This window comes from Lissotriton helveticus, chromosome 8 (genome assembly GCF_964261635.1).
Source record: "Lissotriton helveticus chromosome 8, aLisHel1.1, whole genome shotgun sequence".
NCBI classification, from domain to species: domain Eukaryota; kingdom Metazoa; phylum Chordata; class Amphibia; order Caudata; family Salamandridae; genus Lissotriton; species Lissotriton helveticus.
The window spans coordinates 1110647952-1110667495 of NC_136069.1; positions in this window are offsets into that span (position 1 = coordinate 1110647952).

Consider the following 19544-nt stretch of genomic DNA (forward strand, 5'->3'; position numbering starts at 1 on the left):
TGCGCACACAATGCTCGTCCTACAGGGCGCCGCTTCCAGCACGTCACAGCATCCGGACGAGGTGCATGAAAGCTCTGAATCGTGCCAGAACATAATCCACGGGGACAAGACGGGGAAGCCATGTACCCAAACATGAATGTGTTCCCTATACTCTGAATAAAAAGAGGTATGATTGCGCACAAGCTTAGTGTAAATAATTGTACAGTCTGTAGGTAGCAGTTAGCGATTCCAAAGCAGCGCCCAGAGGGTTGTGCTCGAAGTTCAGAGCACGCATTTAACAAACTTCCCTATACTCTGCCCATCGACACCGACGTGCATGACGCAGAAGGTAAGATAGACACCTACCACATACCATAATGTCACAAGTACACAAAAGGAAACACCACCATAGGGGGGTGGATGCCTATCACTCCCACTATTGTCCACCCCACATGGGGTGGATTCCCACAACCCACAGTAGTGTCTACCCCATGGGGGGGGGTGGATGCCTATCACTCCCAGTAGTGTCCACCCCATAGGTGGGTTGATGCCTATCACTCCCGGTTGTGTCTACCCCATAGGGGTGAATTCCTATCACTCCCAGTAGTGTCCACCCCATAGGGGGGTGGATGCCATCACGCCCAGTAGTGTCCACCACATTGGGAGGTGGATGCCTATCACTCCCTGTAGAGCTCACCCCATATTTATTTTTGAGTTTTATATAGCGCTGGCTAGACCCGGAGGTATCAGAGCGCTTTACATGAGGAACATTGAGTTACATAATACAAATTACATCAGTCACTAGAACATAGTAAAAACACAGACAAAAAACAATGTTACAGTAGTTTGTGGGAGGTATGGTGAGGAAGGACACACAGAGGGGAGACAAGGAGAACCGTGCCCAATGACCAGCTGGGTAGGTGGCAGCCGAGGGGGGAAACCAGGGCCAATCTCCTCAATAGCTGTCTAGCAGCTCCACCCGGCATCAGCCATGTTGCTTGAGTCTCCGAGGTCAGGGATGTCAAGAATAACAGTTTTGCATAGTTACATTTAGTTACAGTTACGTAGACAAACATTTAAGGACAAGACCCCAATGGAGGATGCACACCCAGATATCACCCAGCTATGACCGACAGAGGGGAGGCAGTCTTCAGCGTCCACAGGCCCAGTCAGCTGCTTCAAGTCAGATAGCAGCCAATGCATCAATTTATCTCCAGCACGTACAGCCGGCCACAAATACTGCTAGGCCCCTCCTCACCTGCCCAGCAGCTCCGACGCGGTCACCACACTTTACACCGTACAGCAGGTGAAGGCCCCCAAGCAGTCTGATCTCCTCGCAGAGTCTGCCTGCCTCAACCACAGCTCGTCTAGTGCTCGCAGTGTTCGCTACGCCTACAGCCAGGATCACACGCACAACTCCGGTTAGGAGTCATAGTCTCCTTGATGCCAATTGTTTTCAAAATGGCTCCTGAAATTGACATCACTCGAGAAACAGAGACATGTGTCACTGTAAGTAAGAGTCTGTGGCTCAAAGTTAGTGAAAGGAGGTGCAACAAACACCCTCTACATCCATTTTGTGGCAGAAACATAGGCTCTTAAGGAGCATAACATGACTGCATAATGGCTGAATGCTGTCGAATGGACCTAGAAAGCCTTTCTAATTTTAATAAAACATCCCAGAATCTCTGGAGAGCAGGCATGCCTCAAAACAATTTGCAATAGCATAAATGCATGCTGCCCCAGTACTTCTACCACAAAGGCCATCCTATGTATCACTTTTTAGGATAAGACCTGACCAGTATGTAGCAAAGAAGCATAATTCATTCTTGTATCCAGTAACAAAATGTCATGTTTTCAAGACATTTATTTTTCTATTCTCTACGTATTATAGCTGTAAGCACGCTGGGCATAGGCCCTCACCATCCCCTCGTAAGATTGGCTACTCTTCAGTCCTTTTTAGGTTTGATGTGTAATGAACCTTGCTCCATTCATAGTGAACACAATGTATTCTATACACTGTAAGGGGCTTAGGTTCAGCATCCTTCAGTCCTTGGCTTCAGACATTGTCAGTCACTTCTTGGATCAGACCACAGGTGTGCTTTAGTCTCTCCTGCTTCCTATTGAATTTTGGAAGTATCTTTCCACTTCACTTTTAATACATAAACAACTATTTTATACCTCAAAGTACATTCTGTCTTCACATATTTAACTTTTTATCTCCTTCACAAAATGCCCATAGCCCACAGCAGTGTCCACCCCATAGGGGGGTTGATGCCCATAACCCACAGTAGTGTCCACCCTATAGGGGGTGGATGACTATCACTCCCAGTAGTGTCCACCCCATAGGGGGGTTGATGCCCATAACCCACAGTTGTGTCCACCCTATAGGGGGTGGATGACTATCACTCCCAGTAGTGTCCACCCCATAGGGGGTGGATGCCTATCACTCCCAGTAGTGTCCACCCCATAGGGGGGTGGATGGCTATCACTCCCAGTAGTGTCTACCCCATAGGGGTAGATGCCTATCACTCCCAGAAGTGTCCACCCCATAGAGGCGTGGATGCATATCACTCCCAGTAGTGTCCACCCCATAGGGGGTGGATGCCTATCACTCCCAGTAGTGTCCACCCCATAGGGGGATGGATGCCTATCACTCCCAGTAGTGTCCACCCCATAGGGGGTGGATGCCTATTACTCCCAGTAGTGTCTACCCCATAGGGGGTGTATGTCTATCACTCCCAGTAGTGTCCATCCCACAGGGGGGTGGATGCCCATAACCCACAGTAGTGTCCACCCCATAGGGGGGTGGATTCCTATCACACCCAGTAGTGTCCACCCCATAGGGGGGTGGATGCCCATCTAAATGCCCTTCACCAGTCATAGGTGGCAGAATACACACATATCGAGTGACCCAGCAAACCACTATGCCTACCATCTTACCTGCATTGCATGTTTGCATGTTAAAAATGCACACAACACAGATTGTGGCAGTGATCAGACAATGTGACTCACAACATACGTGTGCCCAATATTTGTATGTGTGTCACTAATATCCTGCATTTCATGGCCATTGTGGTAATGTGGTCTACTCCCCCCTCACTACAGTGACCAAAAGGTCTTTGTGGTGTTCCATTACCCTGCATCTCATGATCAATGTGGTAATGGGTTCTAAAACACCCATCACCACAGTGAGCAAAAGCTGAATGTGTACATGAAAATAGCAGCAGCTACAAAACAGCATGCATGATTCCCAGTCAAAGTTGCACAAGCAATGCAGTCGCAATGTAATTGTAGTGTCACATACTAAAATAGCATTGTTGAGGCAATTATTGCCGTGTATCACAAGAACACCCACTGCCATGTGCAGACAGGCAATGGACATGATCCCTGACAAGTACTCTGCTGTATAGACTAATAATGTGCAAAATGACCAACATGATGCATACACACATATCCCTAACAGCAGACACACATACTGAGGAATCCTGTGGAGACTGTAGCTGTTAGGTGACCAATTTCCATACCAAGGCATCAATGGGAGAGACCAAAAATGATGAATGTGCATGCTGATGATCCAGGAGATGCAGGGCCACAGGTTGAAACCTCCAAAATACATACTGCCAATAGGAAAAGACATTACAGTGCAGTGGTGCAGATGCACAAACACAGACACCATCACAACAGCAAGTTCATTATTAACATCATCAACATCATGTACATTAGATGCAACAACACTGTTTAACAAAAATAGGCTTTATTCAGCACTCAAAGAAATATAAGTGTCCATGCCATGAAGAAAAAAGGTAAATGTCCAGTCCATCAAAATGTTCATTCAGGGTGGCATATGACAACTTGTCACACAATTATTGCCTGCACTGCTATGGACTGGGGACATCTAATGCCTTGGAGGGGCACACATAGTGGCTGGACAGTCACGGCAGAGACAGGATCAGGGGACAGGAGAATGGGGCATGGGAGTTGTGGAGGGTGCAGGAGTGATGCAAGCAACTGCAGTGGAGGGATCTGAGACAGTGGGCGCCCTCACCACTGCTGGGCCCAACTTAGATGTGGTGTTTTCCTGCACCACTGCAGTGTGCATGTCATATGTTGTGGGCGGGCTATCAACTGCAGTTACCAAGTCAGACCAACATCAAGAGGAGTGAACTGGGGTTCGGATTCTGTGGGTAGGACAAAGGGGGGAGACAAAACCTCCACACCAGTGGCAGGAAAAGGCTTGGCATGTGAGGTGGGGGTGGAAGTGCATGTGGAAGGGGGTGAGGGCCTAAGCATCCTGGGGATGTGGAATGGGTGTGTGTGTGTGACCTTGGTGCAGGGAATGGCTGTGGGGCCTGAGTGTGTGTCTGGGGGGCCCCTGGCTGGAGAGTGTGAGGTGGAAGTGTGACCTTTGGTTGGTGTCTTCCCCTTCCTGGTCCGGGGAGTCTTGCCGGTGTTGGCCTCAGTGTCCTTTGGCCTGGGGGAGGGTGTGCGCTGAGCAGGGGAAGTCCCCTCCATCTGTGCTCACCTCCTCTTCCCCTTGTAAGTTGGTACTGTTGGGTCTGTGGGGAAGAGGTCAAGGTCACAAAGGAAGAGTAGCTTCGCCGTGGGGGTAGTAGGTGAGGCAAGGAAAGGTTCATAGGAGGGAGAGGCACCTGAGGTTTGCGTAGTGCTTGTGGATGCCTGTATGTGTGTCTGTGACCCATCCCCTGTGTGTGTGTCATCAGTCCCCGGAGTGTGCGTGCTTTGGGATCTTGTCTTTGGCTTGCATGTCTGTGTGCTGCTAGTGGATGATGTGGTGCATGCATGTGCGGGTGTGTGTGTCTGTTGGACAGGCAGGGGAATGGGGACTGTGGATGTGGCAGAGGTAGCAGGGGTGAGGGCCTGTTGAAGGAGGGACACTGTTGCCGTCTGTGTGGAGGCCATGGACTGAATGGTCAGATGTAGGGCAGACTTGTTGGATGAGATGCCCTCCATATAGGACACCAGTTGGGTCAACAGACTGGTGTGAGAATGGAGGACACTCAGCATTGATGTCTGCCCTACATGGATCTGTGAAAGTAAGACACAGACTCCACTCTCAGGGCAGCAGTGGAGACGGGGGCAGGGGGTGCGATGCCTGGCATGAAGAAGACATGCTCCCTTACACGGGAGCCTGCACAGACTTCTGGGATGGGAGCCAATGGGAGGGTGGAGCTGGTGGTGGTGCTGGGGCAAGACTTAACAGATGTTGCCGTGGGTCTGCTGGCACACGCATCCACAAGGGAGTCTTCACCGAAGCTGGCGTGTTCCTCAGCCGAGGTGGACGTAGCCGAGGTCTCCTCAGTGTGGCTCCTCTCACCCTCTGTGCGACTAGGTCCCTCAAAATCATTTGAAGCAGACCCTGTCAGGCTCTGCTGTTCCTTATGGTCCGTGAGCTGTCCCCTCCAGTGTCCGTAGATGTAACTGAAAATAAACAGGGCAAACAGTTAAACATCAGTCACATGTTTTACATCACACATCCCAGTCAGTACAGTACAATACTGCACACGTCTGTGAATCATTTGCTTTAAATTCTCAAAAGTGCTGACACCTTTCTGTGAAACATATGTCAGTCTGCCAGTCAACCAAGACCCTCATATCCCACATGTCCATGGAGACCACAGTCTGGTGCGTATAGCCCGACACTACCCATATGTGCACACATGCACCACATATACAGTTGTCTTGATTGCAGGATTGATATAAATGTATCAGTGCACACTTATACCATCTCTTGCCAATGACTTTGTCCATGTGTCAGGATAAGGGATGCCCAAAGTAAATCTAAACTATATGGATGTGCTTCCTTCACCACACACCATGATGTGCCCAGATATTGCTGGACAATCCACATTTGAGTGCATGCAGTACAACTTACATCACTGTGGGTTACACTGTTGGAAATGGAAGCACATGCTACAGTGCACTCTTGGTCAAGTTTTCCTGCTGCCTGCTGTCACTGGGGCAGTGCTTCACAAAACCAAAGTTAAGCACCTTTATCAAACAAAGAATTTGTGGTGAATATAAGCCCTGCAACGGTCAAGTGCACATGTTGCCCCAAATCAACCAACATGTCAATGCTACTGATGAACCCATGTCAGACAAAGGCCACAGTACAGTGTCAGCTAGCACAAGTCTGTCAACATGATCACATTTCAGTCTGATGACAATGTAGTATAGCTGCCTGCACAAGAAATGTTGATACACCATTAGGCACAGTCAAGTGATTAGACAACTAAGTCTGACCCCATTGTGAAGATCCACCAGGCACATGTCAGATGGCTGTCCACCACTAAATATTAGAGAGTACAGTTGACTGAAAAGCTAAGACACTCCACAATGATACAGAGGCAGACTCCTGATTGCACATAGCACAATACATCAATATCATTTTAGCACACATGATTGGGATAACAGAGTGTACACCACATCCAGAGTAGGCATTCCTGACCTAGTCCATGTGAAACATGGCAGTTGCCTGAACATTAGGCATGTGTCAATGCATATGTAACAGAAATGATAGGCATACATCAGTGCCCACACCATTGTCCCATCTGCTGCATGTGTGTCTTTGAAACACACCAGACACATATGGCGAGGCAGAGCATCAACTAGGACATGTATTCATGTGCCACACAGAGTGCATGTCATGAATCTGTCCATGTGCAGGTACATGTCACTAAATACACATACTCATGAAGGCAAATACAATCTGAAGGTAGCAGAAGCGGAACAACAGCACCAACCTTGCATAACAGCAGGCCACCCCCACCAACAATGAGACATGTGACTGACTGAAAGGGACACACCTTGTCTTAGATGAGGAGGGCCCATAAATGAATGTATGAACAAGATTCTAGTTCAAACCAACACATGGACTGGGGTTGCATAACCAGGCTGAAGCAAAGCAAAAGTCAGGTTACACACAGTTCACAGAAACGGCGTGTACATACCCCCTCCTTGCTGCTGTCTGGCCTATAACTGCCCATCCAGGTCAGGGAAGACCACTGCCAAAATCCGGTGCATGTGGGGGGTAAGGGTCCGGCGTCTGCCCCTCCTGAGAGGAGGTGACAGCAATGCACCTGGTCCAGCCACGCAGGTCCTTTTTTTCTGTCCTCATACTGCCAAAACTCTTGATGGGACTCCTCCAATCAGTCAATGCCTACCTTTGCCGACCCCTGGGAGAGGCAAATGGAGAGAGAGAGGGCTTTCCCTCCAAGCTAATACGTTACCTTCTCCCTCTCCTGTTCACATTTCTGGGGACCCCCTGGATGTTACTTAGGAGGCCGGGTCTGACGGTGTATTGGCTTAATCTTTGGACTCTCTTTCCTTCTCCCTCCAATTTAACAGAGCCGCCCAGATCTTAATTATGCTTCTTTGGTCACAGGCCATATCTGATTCACTAGTATAGATGATGTTTTTTCAAACATTCAGCAAAGGTCGGGGAATTTCTGATTTCCAGGCCCTATAGATTTCTCTCCTTGCAAGGATTACCATGTAAAATATGAAGTTAGATACAGGTGCATTCACATAACAGTCATTCGATAGACCGAAGAAAACAAGACTGGTACTTACTTCCATTGGTCTTTCCAACACAGCTTCCAGAAATTCACATAACTGCATCCAATAAGATTTGATTCGTGGACATTCTATAAACATATGAGCATCATCCGCTTGGATACTTGTACCTGGGACAGCTATATACGTTCCCTGTCACCTTGGATAGCTTTTTTGGAGACCAATAAACTCTGTAGGCAGTGTACAGGTGTTTTCTCCTGAGTGCAGCTGTTTTAACTATAGCCTGCAACATAACAAAAGAATCAGACCATATTTTATAAACATCCGTCTCACTTTCTCCATATTCTTCGCCCCATAATCTTATGACTTATGGTCTTGTAGGCATTCCGGAGTACCGGGGGAGTCCCAGACTGGGGCCTGTGCTGTATAGTATGATATTTTCATCGTTTTTCTTATATACATCCAAGTCTTTAAGGCTGCTCCCAAGATCTTTAACCTAACTTTTTTATAAAACTTCGGATCTCCATACGTATACAGGAAAAATTCCTGCCCTTGCACCACATCCTTTAACATAGTCTCAAACAGTAGGCCTAATGATGATGAATCAGTTTTATTAGCCAACATCCTAAAGTTTTTAAAGTGGAAAGCATAACAATACGTGAGAAGAAACCCTTCTCCAATTCACTTTAGGAATATCCTCCAATATCTGCACTAACTGAACCCCTAAATACCTCATTTGACTCTTTGCCCCCTGACTTCCCTTTACTGGATTCCATTTCATTATTTCAGTTTTTTCTTTGTTAATTTTATACCCTGAAACTTCACCAAATCTCTCCGCCTTCTCAATTAGTCGAGGGATTGCCTCTGCTGGGTTTGTTGTATATAGAAGCAAATCATCTGTGTATAGAGCAAGCTTAATTTCTAACTCTCCCATTTTAAAGGGGCGAAAAACAGGATCCATCCTGATCCAGCTGACGAATGGCTCGCTATACAGATTGAATAAAAGTGGTGACAAAGGGCACCCCTTCCTAGTGCCCCTTGAAATATTAAACCAATCAGTCAGGGCACCATTTACCAAATCCTTCGCTTTAGGGCTAGTGTATAAACTCTTCATCGCTTGAACAAAATTGTTGGGAAAGCTAAAACTTTTTAATGTCTCCCAGGGATATACCCAGTTAACCTGGTCAAAGACGTTTGCAGCATCTATTGCTACTATTGTCAGAGGATCCTTCTTAACTTCGGCCATATATATGACCCCCATTACCTGGAAGGTAAGCTCATTTAGCTGCCTCCCTGGTATGAAACCTCTCTGACCCGAGTGGACTGCTGTCATTATAACCTTTGCCACCCGCACTGCCAATATACCTGTAAACACCTTATAATCTGAATTTAATAGAGATATTGGTCTATAGGACTCTATCATCTGTGGGTCTTTGTTAGGTTTTAATATCAGGGTCACCGAGGCTTCAGCCCATGACCTTGGTGTATCTTCTCCCCCAATATAGATTTTATTAAACACGTTTTTTAAAATTGGCATTACAATATCCAGGATTCCTACATAAAACTCAATTGGTAGCACATCTGGGTCTGTGGCTTTTCCCCTGGCCATTTTTTTTGCATTGCTCTCTAACTTCTTCCTCAGTAATATTAGCTTGCAAAAATACCCTGTATTCTTCTATCAACTGAGGAAGGGTAGTTAACTATAACCAGTCCTGAGCCGCCTCTTGCCCACGTCTAATATCTTCCTTATACAGATCATACATAAAAGTTCTGGCCTCCTCACAAATTTTATCATCCTCGTATATTATGCCTCCTGACCCTTTTTGGATTAAATTCTTTATCAGGTTCCTTGCCGTATCCATTTTCGTCTTCCATGCTAATGGAGAACTGCATTTCTCTCCATAAGCAAAATGCTGAAGCTTGATAGCTTTCCACCTATCCAAAAGCTTCTTATCTAAAATAGCTTGTAATTCGGCCCACAGATTTTCCAACTCTTTCTCCAAACATGCTACTGTACTCAGGGTCTCCATTGATGCTTTCTGTAATTCTTTTTCTTTTTCCTTAATCTTACTTATCCTATCTGCTTCTTCATTTTTCAAAACTCTCTTTCTTCCTACCATTATAGAGCTAAGTTTGTCTCCTATCTCCATTACCACTCCATCATCCAATAACATGGTCCTATCTAATGTCCACAGTTTTTTTATATCTCTCTTTGCTTAAGCCCCAGAGTCATAACTACTGCTGAATGTTCTGATAAAATAGCAGGCATATGATTTATTTCCTCCACTTCAGAAAATAGCGCCTGATCTACCAGAAAAAAAGTCCATTCCTAAAAGATGCTTATACTTTTTGCTGTAGAAAGTAAAATCTCTAGTTTCCCCATTCTTACATCTCCATATATCAAGCAAGTTAAAAGCTTTAATTATATTTTTTAACGCCACATACATTTTTGGTGGACTGTTATATTTTACTTTCGAAGTGCGATCCATCTCTTTGTTTTAAACCTGATTGAAGTACCCCCTATTATTATTGGTACTGTAATATTCAGCAGACTGGCCTCAAGTTTCAAAAGTGCCCCTGGGTTGTCTTCATTCGGGCCATAGTATACTATGCATACTAGGGGTGTACCCCAAACTGTCAAGGTGACCACTAACCATCTCCCTGACTGATCTGTGTCTTGCTTTACCACATTTATACCTGCATTGCTTCTTATGATCAGCGCTACTTCCCTACTACTTCCTCTTTGGTCAGAACAAAGCACCTCCTGGATCCATCTCACCTTACTGAAACCCTGCTTATACTCATGGGACTCTAAATGAGTCTCTTCTAAAAGACAAATATGTGCCTCACTATTCTTCAAAAATTCAATGACCCGGGACATCTTTCTTGTGCTCCTAAACCCATTCACATTCCATGTTATTAATCTAACTTTATTTAGCCTGTTCATCTTTACAACTCCCTTGACTCTTCCCTCATGACTCTGAATTTTCAGGACTTGTATGAGGACTCATTTTTTTGTTTTTTCCCCCTTGCTCCCAACACCCTGCGCACCCCCAGCCCACCCTCCCATAAGAAACCCTCCTACTAATCCTTTGGCGATTAAGAACCGCCTTTTGGAACCCTCCCTTTGTAACTAGAGGCATCAACTCTACCTAAGGAACCCACCCATACATGTTAAACTATATCCAATTTCACTAACCTTATTTTCTACTCTTATGTATATGTATATATCTTAAAGACTTTCAGCTTCTTATATACCTGACCATGTTTTCGGTTAGCGTTGCTGTGGGCTGTATGTTCATTTCTGCCTCGCTACGTCGGGAGCTCCCGTAACCAGCGTCAACCCGCCGCCATGTTCCTCCGCTCCTCCCACCTGATCACAGACCCCCTCGATCAACTGTGACAGCAAGCCACGTAGGTCCTGCCACCTCTTCTGGCAGTTGCGGATACAACACCTGTGGACCCCCACAGATCTAAATTCCCGGGCAATGGTCAGCCATATCTCCTGTTTTTGATGGGCATCAACATGTGAGGATGACAAAGTTAAAGGGCCATGAACACACATGCTAAATGTTTGTGCATCACACAGTTGGATAACATGTTATTTTAACAAGGACATATGATGAACAGAGGTAGTGAAACAATGGGGATAGACACTTGTCCTGCATCACCAAAATAGAAACCTTCCCGGGGTAGTATGACCGTTTCCAAATAAACTTTCACAGCACAGTACCTGTTCACTGGAGGTACCTACACATCTTGGGGGTGACAACTACTGAGTGAAGATGCTAGCCCCAGCGTTACACAATATCATTACTGGTAGTCAGACAAGATGCACAATGAGAGAGGCTGTGGACTGCACACTCACCTGCTCCCCTGGTTTCCCATACTGCTTGACGAACTGTGGTAGGAGGCTGTCCAGCAGGGTCTGGTTCTCCTCCTCTCTGAATGCTGGGGCCCTCTCCAGAGTACGTGCCATTCTTGGAGTCAGAGGATTCAGAGACAGCAGCAGTGGTAGCAGAGATGTCCTCTTTGATCATTCAGTGCAGGCAAGTGAGCACTCAGGGCAAGAGACAGCCTTATATCTGTGCTGCTGAGGCAGAACCAGTTCCATGCTTCCAAAAGGATAGGTCCGACTCGTTTGCATTCTATGAATTTGCCCAATCCATGAAATAGTAGGCCTAGGACACGCCTACCGCCACGTTCCGAAACTCTGCATCATGACAGTTTAAATTTTGATATATCTGTGTGCAAACGGATTTGAGTCGTACCCTACGTGAATCGTGCACGATGCAAAATGAGTGTCTGTCACTTTGACGTTCAACTGGCAATCTGTCCATCTGGCTCAGTTGGGATGTGTCAGTTGCATCTCTTGCTAAATGTCACATCTAGAACTGCATAGCATCCATGATGTAATCTGTCCCTCCGGCTTGGTCGGGATGTGTCAGTCACGTCTCTTGCTAAATCTCACGCCTCGAACTGCATAGCATCCACGATGCAATCTGCCCATCCGACTCGGTCGGGATGTGTCAGTCGCGTCTCTTGCTAAATCTCACGCCTCTAACTGCATAGCATCCACGATGCAATCTGTCCGTCCGGCTCGGTCAGGATGTGTCAGTCGCGTCTCTTGCTAAATCTCACGCCTCGAACTGCATAGCATCCATGATGCAATCTGCCCGTCTGGCTCGGTCGAGATGTGTCAGTCGCGTCTCTTGCTAAATCTCACGCCTCGAACTGCATAGCATCCACGATGCAATCTGTCCGTCCGGCTCGGTCAGGATGTGTCAGTCGCATCTCTTGCTAAATCTCACGCCTCAAACTGCATAGGATCCACCATGCAATCTGTCCTTCCGGCTTAGTCGGGATGTGTCAGTCGGGTCTCTTGCTAAATCTCACGCCTCAAACTGCATAGCATCCACAATGCAATCTGTCCATCCAGCTCGGACGGGATGTGTCAGTCGTGTCTCTTGCTAAATCACACACCTCAAAATGCATTGCATCCAGGATGCTATCTGTCCCTCCGCCCGGTCATGATTTTGCACGTGCGTAGAAGCAATACACACTCATCTACTCAGACCATGTGTGTATGGATGATGGCATGCAGCATTCCCTGTGTTGATGGAGTAAAGCACATGTCATAAGGTACAGAGAACACAGAGAAGATCACTCACATTGCAACCTAAGCTCACAAGGCAACTGTAGCAGTGCTAGTGAGGAACATGACAGGTGTGAGTGTCCACTTCCCAATTCACTGTCCTATGCCTGCCCATTGTCCCCGAGGATCATTATGTTAACACAGTAATCATCCACAAGTATTCCCAGTATCAAGTCATCATGATCACGCTACAGAGTGTAACCTCATTTTTACTGTGTCCACAGTGTGTGAGACTTGTGTGATGCAAGGTCTCACTGCTGACACTTGTCACATTAAAGAACAATTTTCACATATTGCATTTGGCATGTGTGTTGCTGTAGTGTCTATGTGTAATTGAATAGCATGTCTGTATGTCATATAAATTAGTGATACACATCATCAATGTTCTGTCAGTATGATAGGAAATGTAGGTCATACATCATATCCAGAAAATGTCAAAACCATGATAGTGTTGTGCATTGTGACACGCTGTCTGCATGTTGTGTTGTTACTAGGCATTAGTTCCTTGTCCATGTCAGTGCATATTGATAGCATGTGCTAGTTGTACTTGAGATATCTGCTATGGACTTGGTTGTGTGTGTGTTGTGTATGTTACAATAAGTTACATGCAGAGTGACAGGCAACAGTGAGTAGTGACAGTACTACACGGTATGTTTATGAAATCCAGGGCGTAATTGTCTAACTGTTCATGCTCACATTGCTGCAAGTCAGGGATAATATCGACCACAGACATCTGAGTTCACTGTGTCATCATTGTAAGTAAAACGCTATCAGTTGACTTGTTATCAGTTGCTGAATAGGGAGGGATATGTGTACACAATTTCTCTTGTGTTCCGCAGGGCACCAAATGTCCACAGACCCTTCCCAGATCTTGCTACCATGGTGGAGCGTGAGAGCATGAGGAGGTACCGCGTAACGAGTGCATTGATTGTGGAATTGGCAGACCTGTTGACACCACACTTGCTGTCTGGCTGCACATATCCCTCTGCCCTGAACCCCAGGGTGAAGGTGATGGCGGCACTGCATTTTTTTGCAACTGATACGTTCCAGTTTACTGTGGCTGATGCTGGTGGGATGTCACAGACAATGTTCAGTCGAGTGCTCCAGGATGTGTGTGAGACCATGTTGAGGTAACTCAACCAGTACATATATTTTCCGAAGCCACCACATTTCCGGCCCATTAAGGAGGAGTTTTATGCACTGCGACACATGCCACATGTGATTGGCTCAATTGATGTTACACAAGTGGGTTTGGTGGTACCACAACCCCATGAGCAACTATACCGCAACCGTAAGCACTATTATTCCATCAATGAACTTGTGGTATGTCTGGCGGATCAAACCTTCTCACATGTATGTTTGCATTTTCCAGGATCCGCACACGACGCCTACATCATGAGGATGAGTCAGATCCCCCAGCTGATGTCCCAGCACAGGAATGAGCGTGCCTGGCTTGTTGGTGAGTCATGTTGTCAGTGTCAGTTGTGTGTCAATTTAATGTCATGTTGTAGCTTGTTTTTGCTCTGATGCCTATTTATATTTGTTAAATGTAGGGGACTCTGGATAACCCAACCAGCCATGGTTGCTGACACCACTCCAGAACCCGGTCACACCAGCTGATCACGGTTACAACGTGGCACATGATCTGACCAGGCTTGTGATTGAACGCACATTTGGCCTGCTGAAGACCGGATTCCGCGTCCTGGATCGTACTGGAGGTGGACTGCAATATTCCCCTGAGAAGGTGTGCAAAATAGTAGTTGTGTGCTGCATTCTTCACAACAAGGCTCTGAGGAATAGGCTACCAATCATCCAGGATGACAGGGACCAACGACCACCATCATGGGAGGATTCTGACATGGGGCATGTAGCCAGTGAAGATGAGGAAGAGGAGGTGGATGTCAGGAGACAGCTCATTAACAACTTTTTTACTTTAGTGTAAGTATGCAAAGATGGCTGATGATGCTTTCCATAAGTGTGGTGTGTGTGTAGGACAATCAGTTGTGATCCGTGTGTTGCTTTGCTAACTTGTTATTAGTCCATGGTATGTGTAGTTATGATGCTCACCACTACAGTTTTGAAACTACTCCTAGCTTGTGCTCATAATTTACAATGGACAATACTGATTCAATCATTGTATAGATCTTCTTGGTTGTATTTAAGACTGTCCTATGTCTCTCCTTCACAGGCTCCTTTGGCTGTTGTGTATGTTACCACAATGCTGATCCATGTTGGATTCACACTTTGTACCAGTACCCTCTGACTGGCAATTCATCTTGGTCATATTTTCATTCAGTTTGTCTAATTTGACACTTGGTACTATACTCAGTTAGATTTTGTGTTGAGCCGAGCTACTGCCTGTGTAATGAACCTGTTACCCACGTTGATGTTTGCTTAGTCTGTATTGGCAAATGCTACTATATTTCATATCATGTTTGCTGGCCATGGTGTTCATTTCATTATACATTCTTCTTTGTGAGGTTCTACAGTTTATTTTTACAATAGTGTGTGCAATGTTTCAATATTGCATGTGCTATTTGTGTTGTGGAGAGGTTGTGTGTCTATCTCTGGTATGTGTCATGTGTTGTTTCTTCATGTGACAGTGGATGAATTGTGAGCTAGTCAATAGAATTATGCTTTATTTTTCCAAACTGACCGGGGACAAGCTTACATCATAGCTTTGTGTGTGACTTTTTAGCACACAATCTCTATCTGATTGTTGTGCACGACGCCTTTGTGTCCACATGAGATCATTTGGGCACTGTAGAAGCACAGCGCAGATAGTTTAGCCATGACATGCAGTACTTTGTAACACATGACTGGAATCCTAGCATTACATTGACGCACAGTGCAAAAATTTACACAGATGGAAGATTTAAATCTATGCCCCAGTGCTTTGCGATGCATATGCTGTAAGCAGAAATCCTACTTTCTGATGTGAGCTGTTGACCAGTATTGCCACAAAGTTCTTCACTGGCTTGATGACTATGTCAGCATCACAGGGAGGGTGGTTGTTTCAGACTGAGGATGTAAACACATGTCACCTATGGTTCCATCTAGTTTTCTTTGGAAATAATATTTTTGAGATTCAGGTTTTCTGCTGCATTAGCTATCTCGTATACTGCATTGTAGGTCAGAGATTCATCTTTCTAAACGTCAATGTTTGCGTTTACACACACACTCTGATGCATGATTTTGCGGACACGCATGGGTGAGTGACCATGAAGGTGTGTGTTTCTATCTTGACTCAGATACATTGTTGGGATTGCCTAGTGTTTTGTAGAATCATTGTGTATCTACTGTATGATATGGTGAGCTGATGTGACACTATAGGTAGTGTTGTTTTGGATTGTGTGTTCTGATGTGCAGCTAATGGGCAAACATCCTTCAACAACACCATATTCAGCCATGCATACTTAAGTACGAGAGGATTCACTACCATAGATCCCAGGAACCTCATTGGGAGACAGTGCCAGGTGATATTGGACTTGATTTCATGAGTGGATACTGTGTATAAGTCTCAGATGACACATGGATGCTGTGAATAATATTTTATCAAGGTGCATGTGAATATAAGCTTACGGTAAAACATGATAGCATTCCCTAATTTGAATACCACAGTTCATAGGGGATTTGGAAGTGCTGTCCGATGAAATATCTTCAGAGCAAAGTCCACAGTGAATTTGGCAAATCTCCCAAATCAAGTGCTCCATCCCATGTGTGAGAGTCCAGGGACTGTCAACAAAGTGAATGATTTGCACACCATGGAGGATGTTGCAAGCTTTTCATTGGTTCGGAGGGTGACTCAGGTCCATAGGTCTCTCACTTCCCATCCTTCCTTGGACGGCCCCTCCTCTTCTTGGGAGGGGTACCTCAGTATCAGGCTGCTGCGGTACAGGGGACTTCTTGCTAGACTCTTCATCCCTCCCTGTGGCAGTTGCTGATGTTGAGGCAACAGGTGTGGAGTGCACATGGGGAGGTGGGGTGATATTGGCTGTTAACTGGCGTAGACATGTGAGTATGTCCCTATGCACCGCAGTCAGATCGTCATGTATTGACCAATTGTTTCCCATGCGGTCCCTGTGTTGCTCCACACGGTCCATGTGTCGCTCCACATGGTCCATGTGTTGCTCCACACGGTCCATGTGTTGCTCCACACTGTCCATGTTTTGGTCCACACTGTCCATGTGTTTCTCCACATGGTCCACATGGTCCTCCATCCAGTCGAAATGTGTAGCCTGATGCTGGTTCATGTCCCTGAGGATCCCCACAACCTGGCCAAAGTCTCTGGTGCACCAGCTGTGTGACGTGGCCTCCCACCATGCACCCTCACACCACCCTTGCCCTACCTGCAGGGACATTGCCTGGCATTGCTCGCACTGGCAGCTCCTGTCCTCCATCGTTGTCAGGGCAGGTATCTTCTGCCACATCCAGCGTTGGCTGTCTGGGTGTGATACCAGTGGTTTGTTGGCTGGGTGTGTCAGTGGGTATCCTGGGTATCTAGCTGGTTAAGGAGGTTGCATGCGTGGTGGTAGGGGCTTCTGGTCGTACTGGTGCCGCATGCTGACCCACACCGGAGGCGCCAGGTTTGTCCCCATCACCAGAGGAGGTGTGAGAGTCATCCCCACTAAAGCTCTCAGTGTCCGAGCTTGTACTGGAACTGCTGTTGGACTCGTTCCAGAGTGCCTGTGGGTAGTAGAGAGACACAATATTATAGGTTAAATTTTCAGGAGTTCTTGTGTCATACACAGACAAATGTGTTGATGTTGTTGCTAAAGTTGCTTCCACTTCTTGTTTCTACGCATCAAGCTTCACAGACACTGAGACATTAGTTAATTGGACATTGTGATTTTTGAGAGCTGTGCTTTGCTGAGCATGGCCTGCGCTGTGCATCAATGTGCATGTATTGTTATCCTTGTCTGTTATTATTTATAGTCAATTGTCACATTGTGCATGAGCAAGGTGATTTGTTGTAGCACACATCTGTGTTTTTACGACGGCAAAACGACTGTGACAAATCATATGTTTTTCAGGAGTTGTGCATCTGTGCTTGGCATGGTAAATATTTGTCACTGTGACATTGCTGAGATTACATGCAAAGTCACTCTTCTGTATATGTTCCATCATTTGTAGTGTTTGCTTGGATGTATGTGTTGTGGAGAACAATTGATGACATCACGAGTATCACATCAGATGCTGTGGCAAGGCGTTACTTCTTACACATTCATTGTTGCATGTCATTCCTTGCGCCAACGGACATTTCATTGATATGCAGTAGGTGACTCCCAAATGTGCGTTGTTGTATTATGTGATAGTTGGATTATCTCACATACCATGATATTGACAACAATGGTATTGTGAATGTTAATAGTATGAGTTTGAACTCCTGCGCAGAGCATACAGAAAACTTGTGTGCTGTTGAGCATTGTGCTGTTGTGTTGTGTCACAACATGGTTATTGTAATGCATGTGTTGTTTATGCATTATTTGTGAACATATGCAATGTGATGAGACATGTATCTGCAGCTATCTCTCATCATTTTGCACACATGGTTATATCTTGCTGTGGTACATTTTGTTGAGACACACGTTGGCACATGATCACTTCATGTACAGTCTACTTGCTCTATATGGACTGATTGGTGATACAGGGATGTACTTTTGCATTTTCATGGTCAGGGCTGTGAGGTGCAGGGTGATTGGTGCTTGAGTTGGGCTGTGTTGACTTCTAGGCCACTTTACATTTGTGAACAGACCAGATCACTCATCCTTGTCATAGTATAAATGAGAGGGAGGGTTAAATATGGGAAAAATTTGCGAATTCGCGGTACGCGAATTCGTGCGAAAGCGAATTCGCTTTCCGCATAATCCGCAAATTTGTGCAAATTTTGGGATTTTTTTTTGCGTGTTCGCGGGGCGCTTTGCGTGTTCACGGGCCTCTTTCAGCGCGCCAAACGAAGGAAATGGCCACGAAGGAAATGGCCGCCCTATGCCTACCGGCCGTTGCTGCTGATCGGCCCTCTCTGTGTAGTGCAACCAGGTACCCCAGGAAGTATTCCTCCTGACCCCAATTCTGACTCCCTGCAGGACCCAAATATGTGCAATAGGAACGAAACGCTCCTTCGTATGCTTTCCTCGTCCTGGGGGCTAGACTCGCTGCCACGAGGTCTTGTAATCCGAGGCACCGATCAGCCACATTGCTTCCGGGAATGGTGCTGCCTCTAAGTCTGCTGTGGGCAGATAACCCCTGAATGCCTGTATATGTGAACGAGAGAGTGCATCAGCCGCATGGTTCAGTACACCTGGCACATGTTTTGCCCTGAACAGTACATTCAACCTCATGCACAGCAGCACAATCTCTTTCAACAATCTCAAAATCATTTTGCAGCGTGCTGCCTGTTGGTTAATGCAATCTACGACAGCCATATTGTCGGACCAAAACACCACTGAGCGGCCCCTGAAATCATCTGCCCATGTCATCAGAGCCACCCAAATGGGGAATAACTCCAGGAACCCAATGTTACCTGTGATGCCGTCAGAGTGCCACCATGTTGGCCATGTTTGTGCCGACCATCGATCACCTAAGATGGCGCCAAAACCCACACTCCCAGCCGAGTCGGTCCATAGACCTAATTCCACTGAAGACTCTGGCGGGGAACTCCAGACGACTCGACCGTTGAAGTCCGCCAGAAATGCCAACCAAATACGCATATCCTGGCGAACCTCTCCAGACAGTCTCGTACGGTGGTGAGCCTCTTTGAGACCACCCATAGCTTGCGCGATAGAGCGAGAAAACGGGCGGGCCATAGGAATCACCCTCAGGGCAAAATTAAGCTGACCCACTGTTCGTTGTAACTGGTGCAGGGTCACTTTCTCCC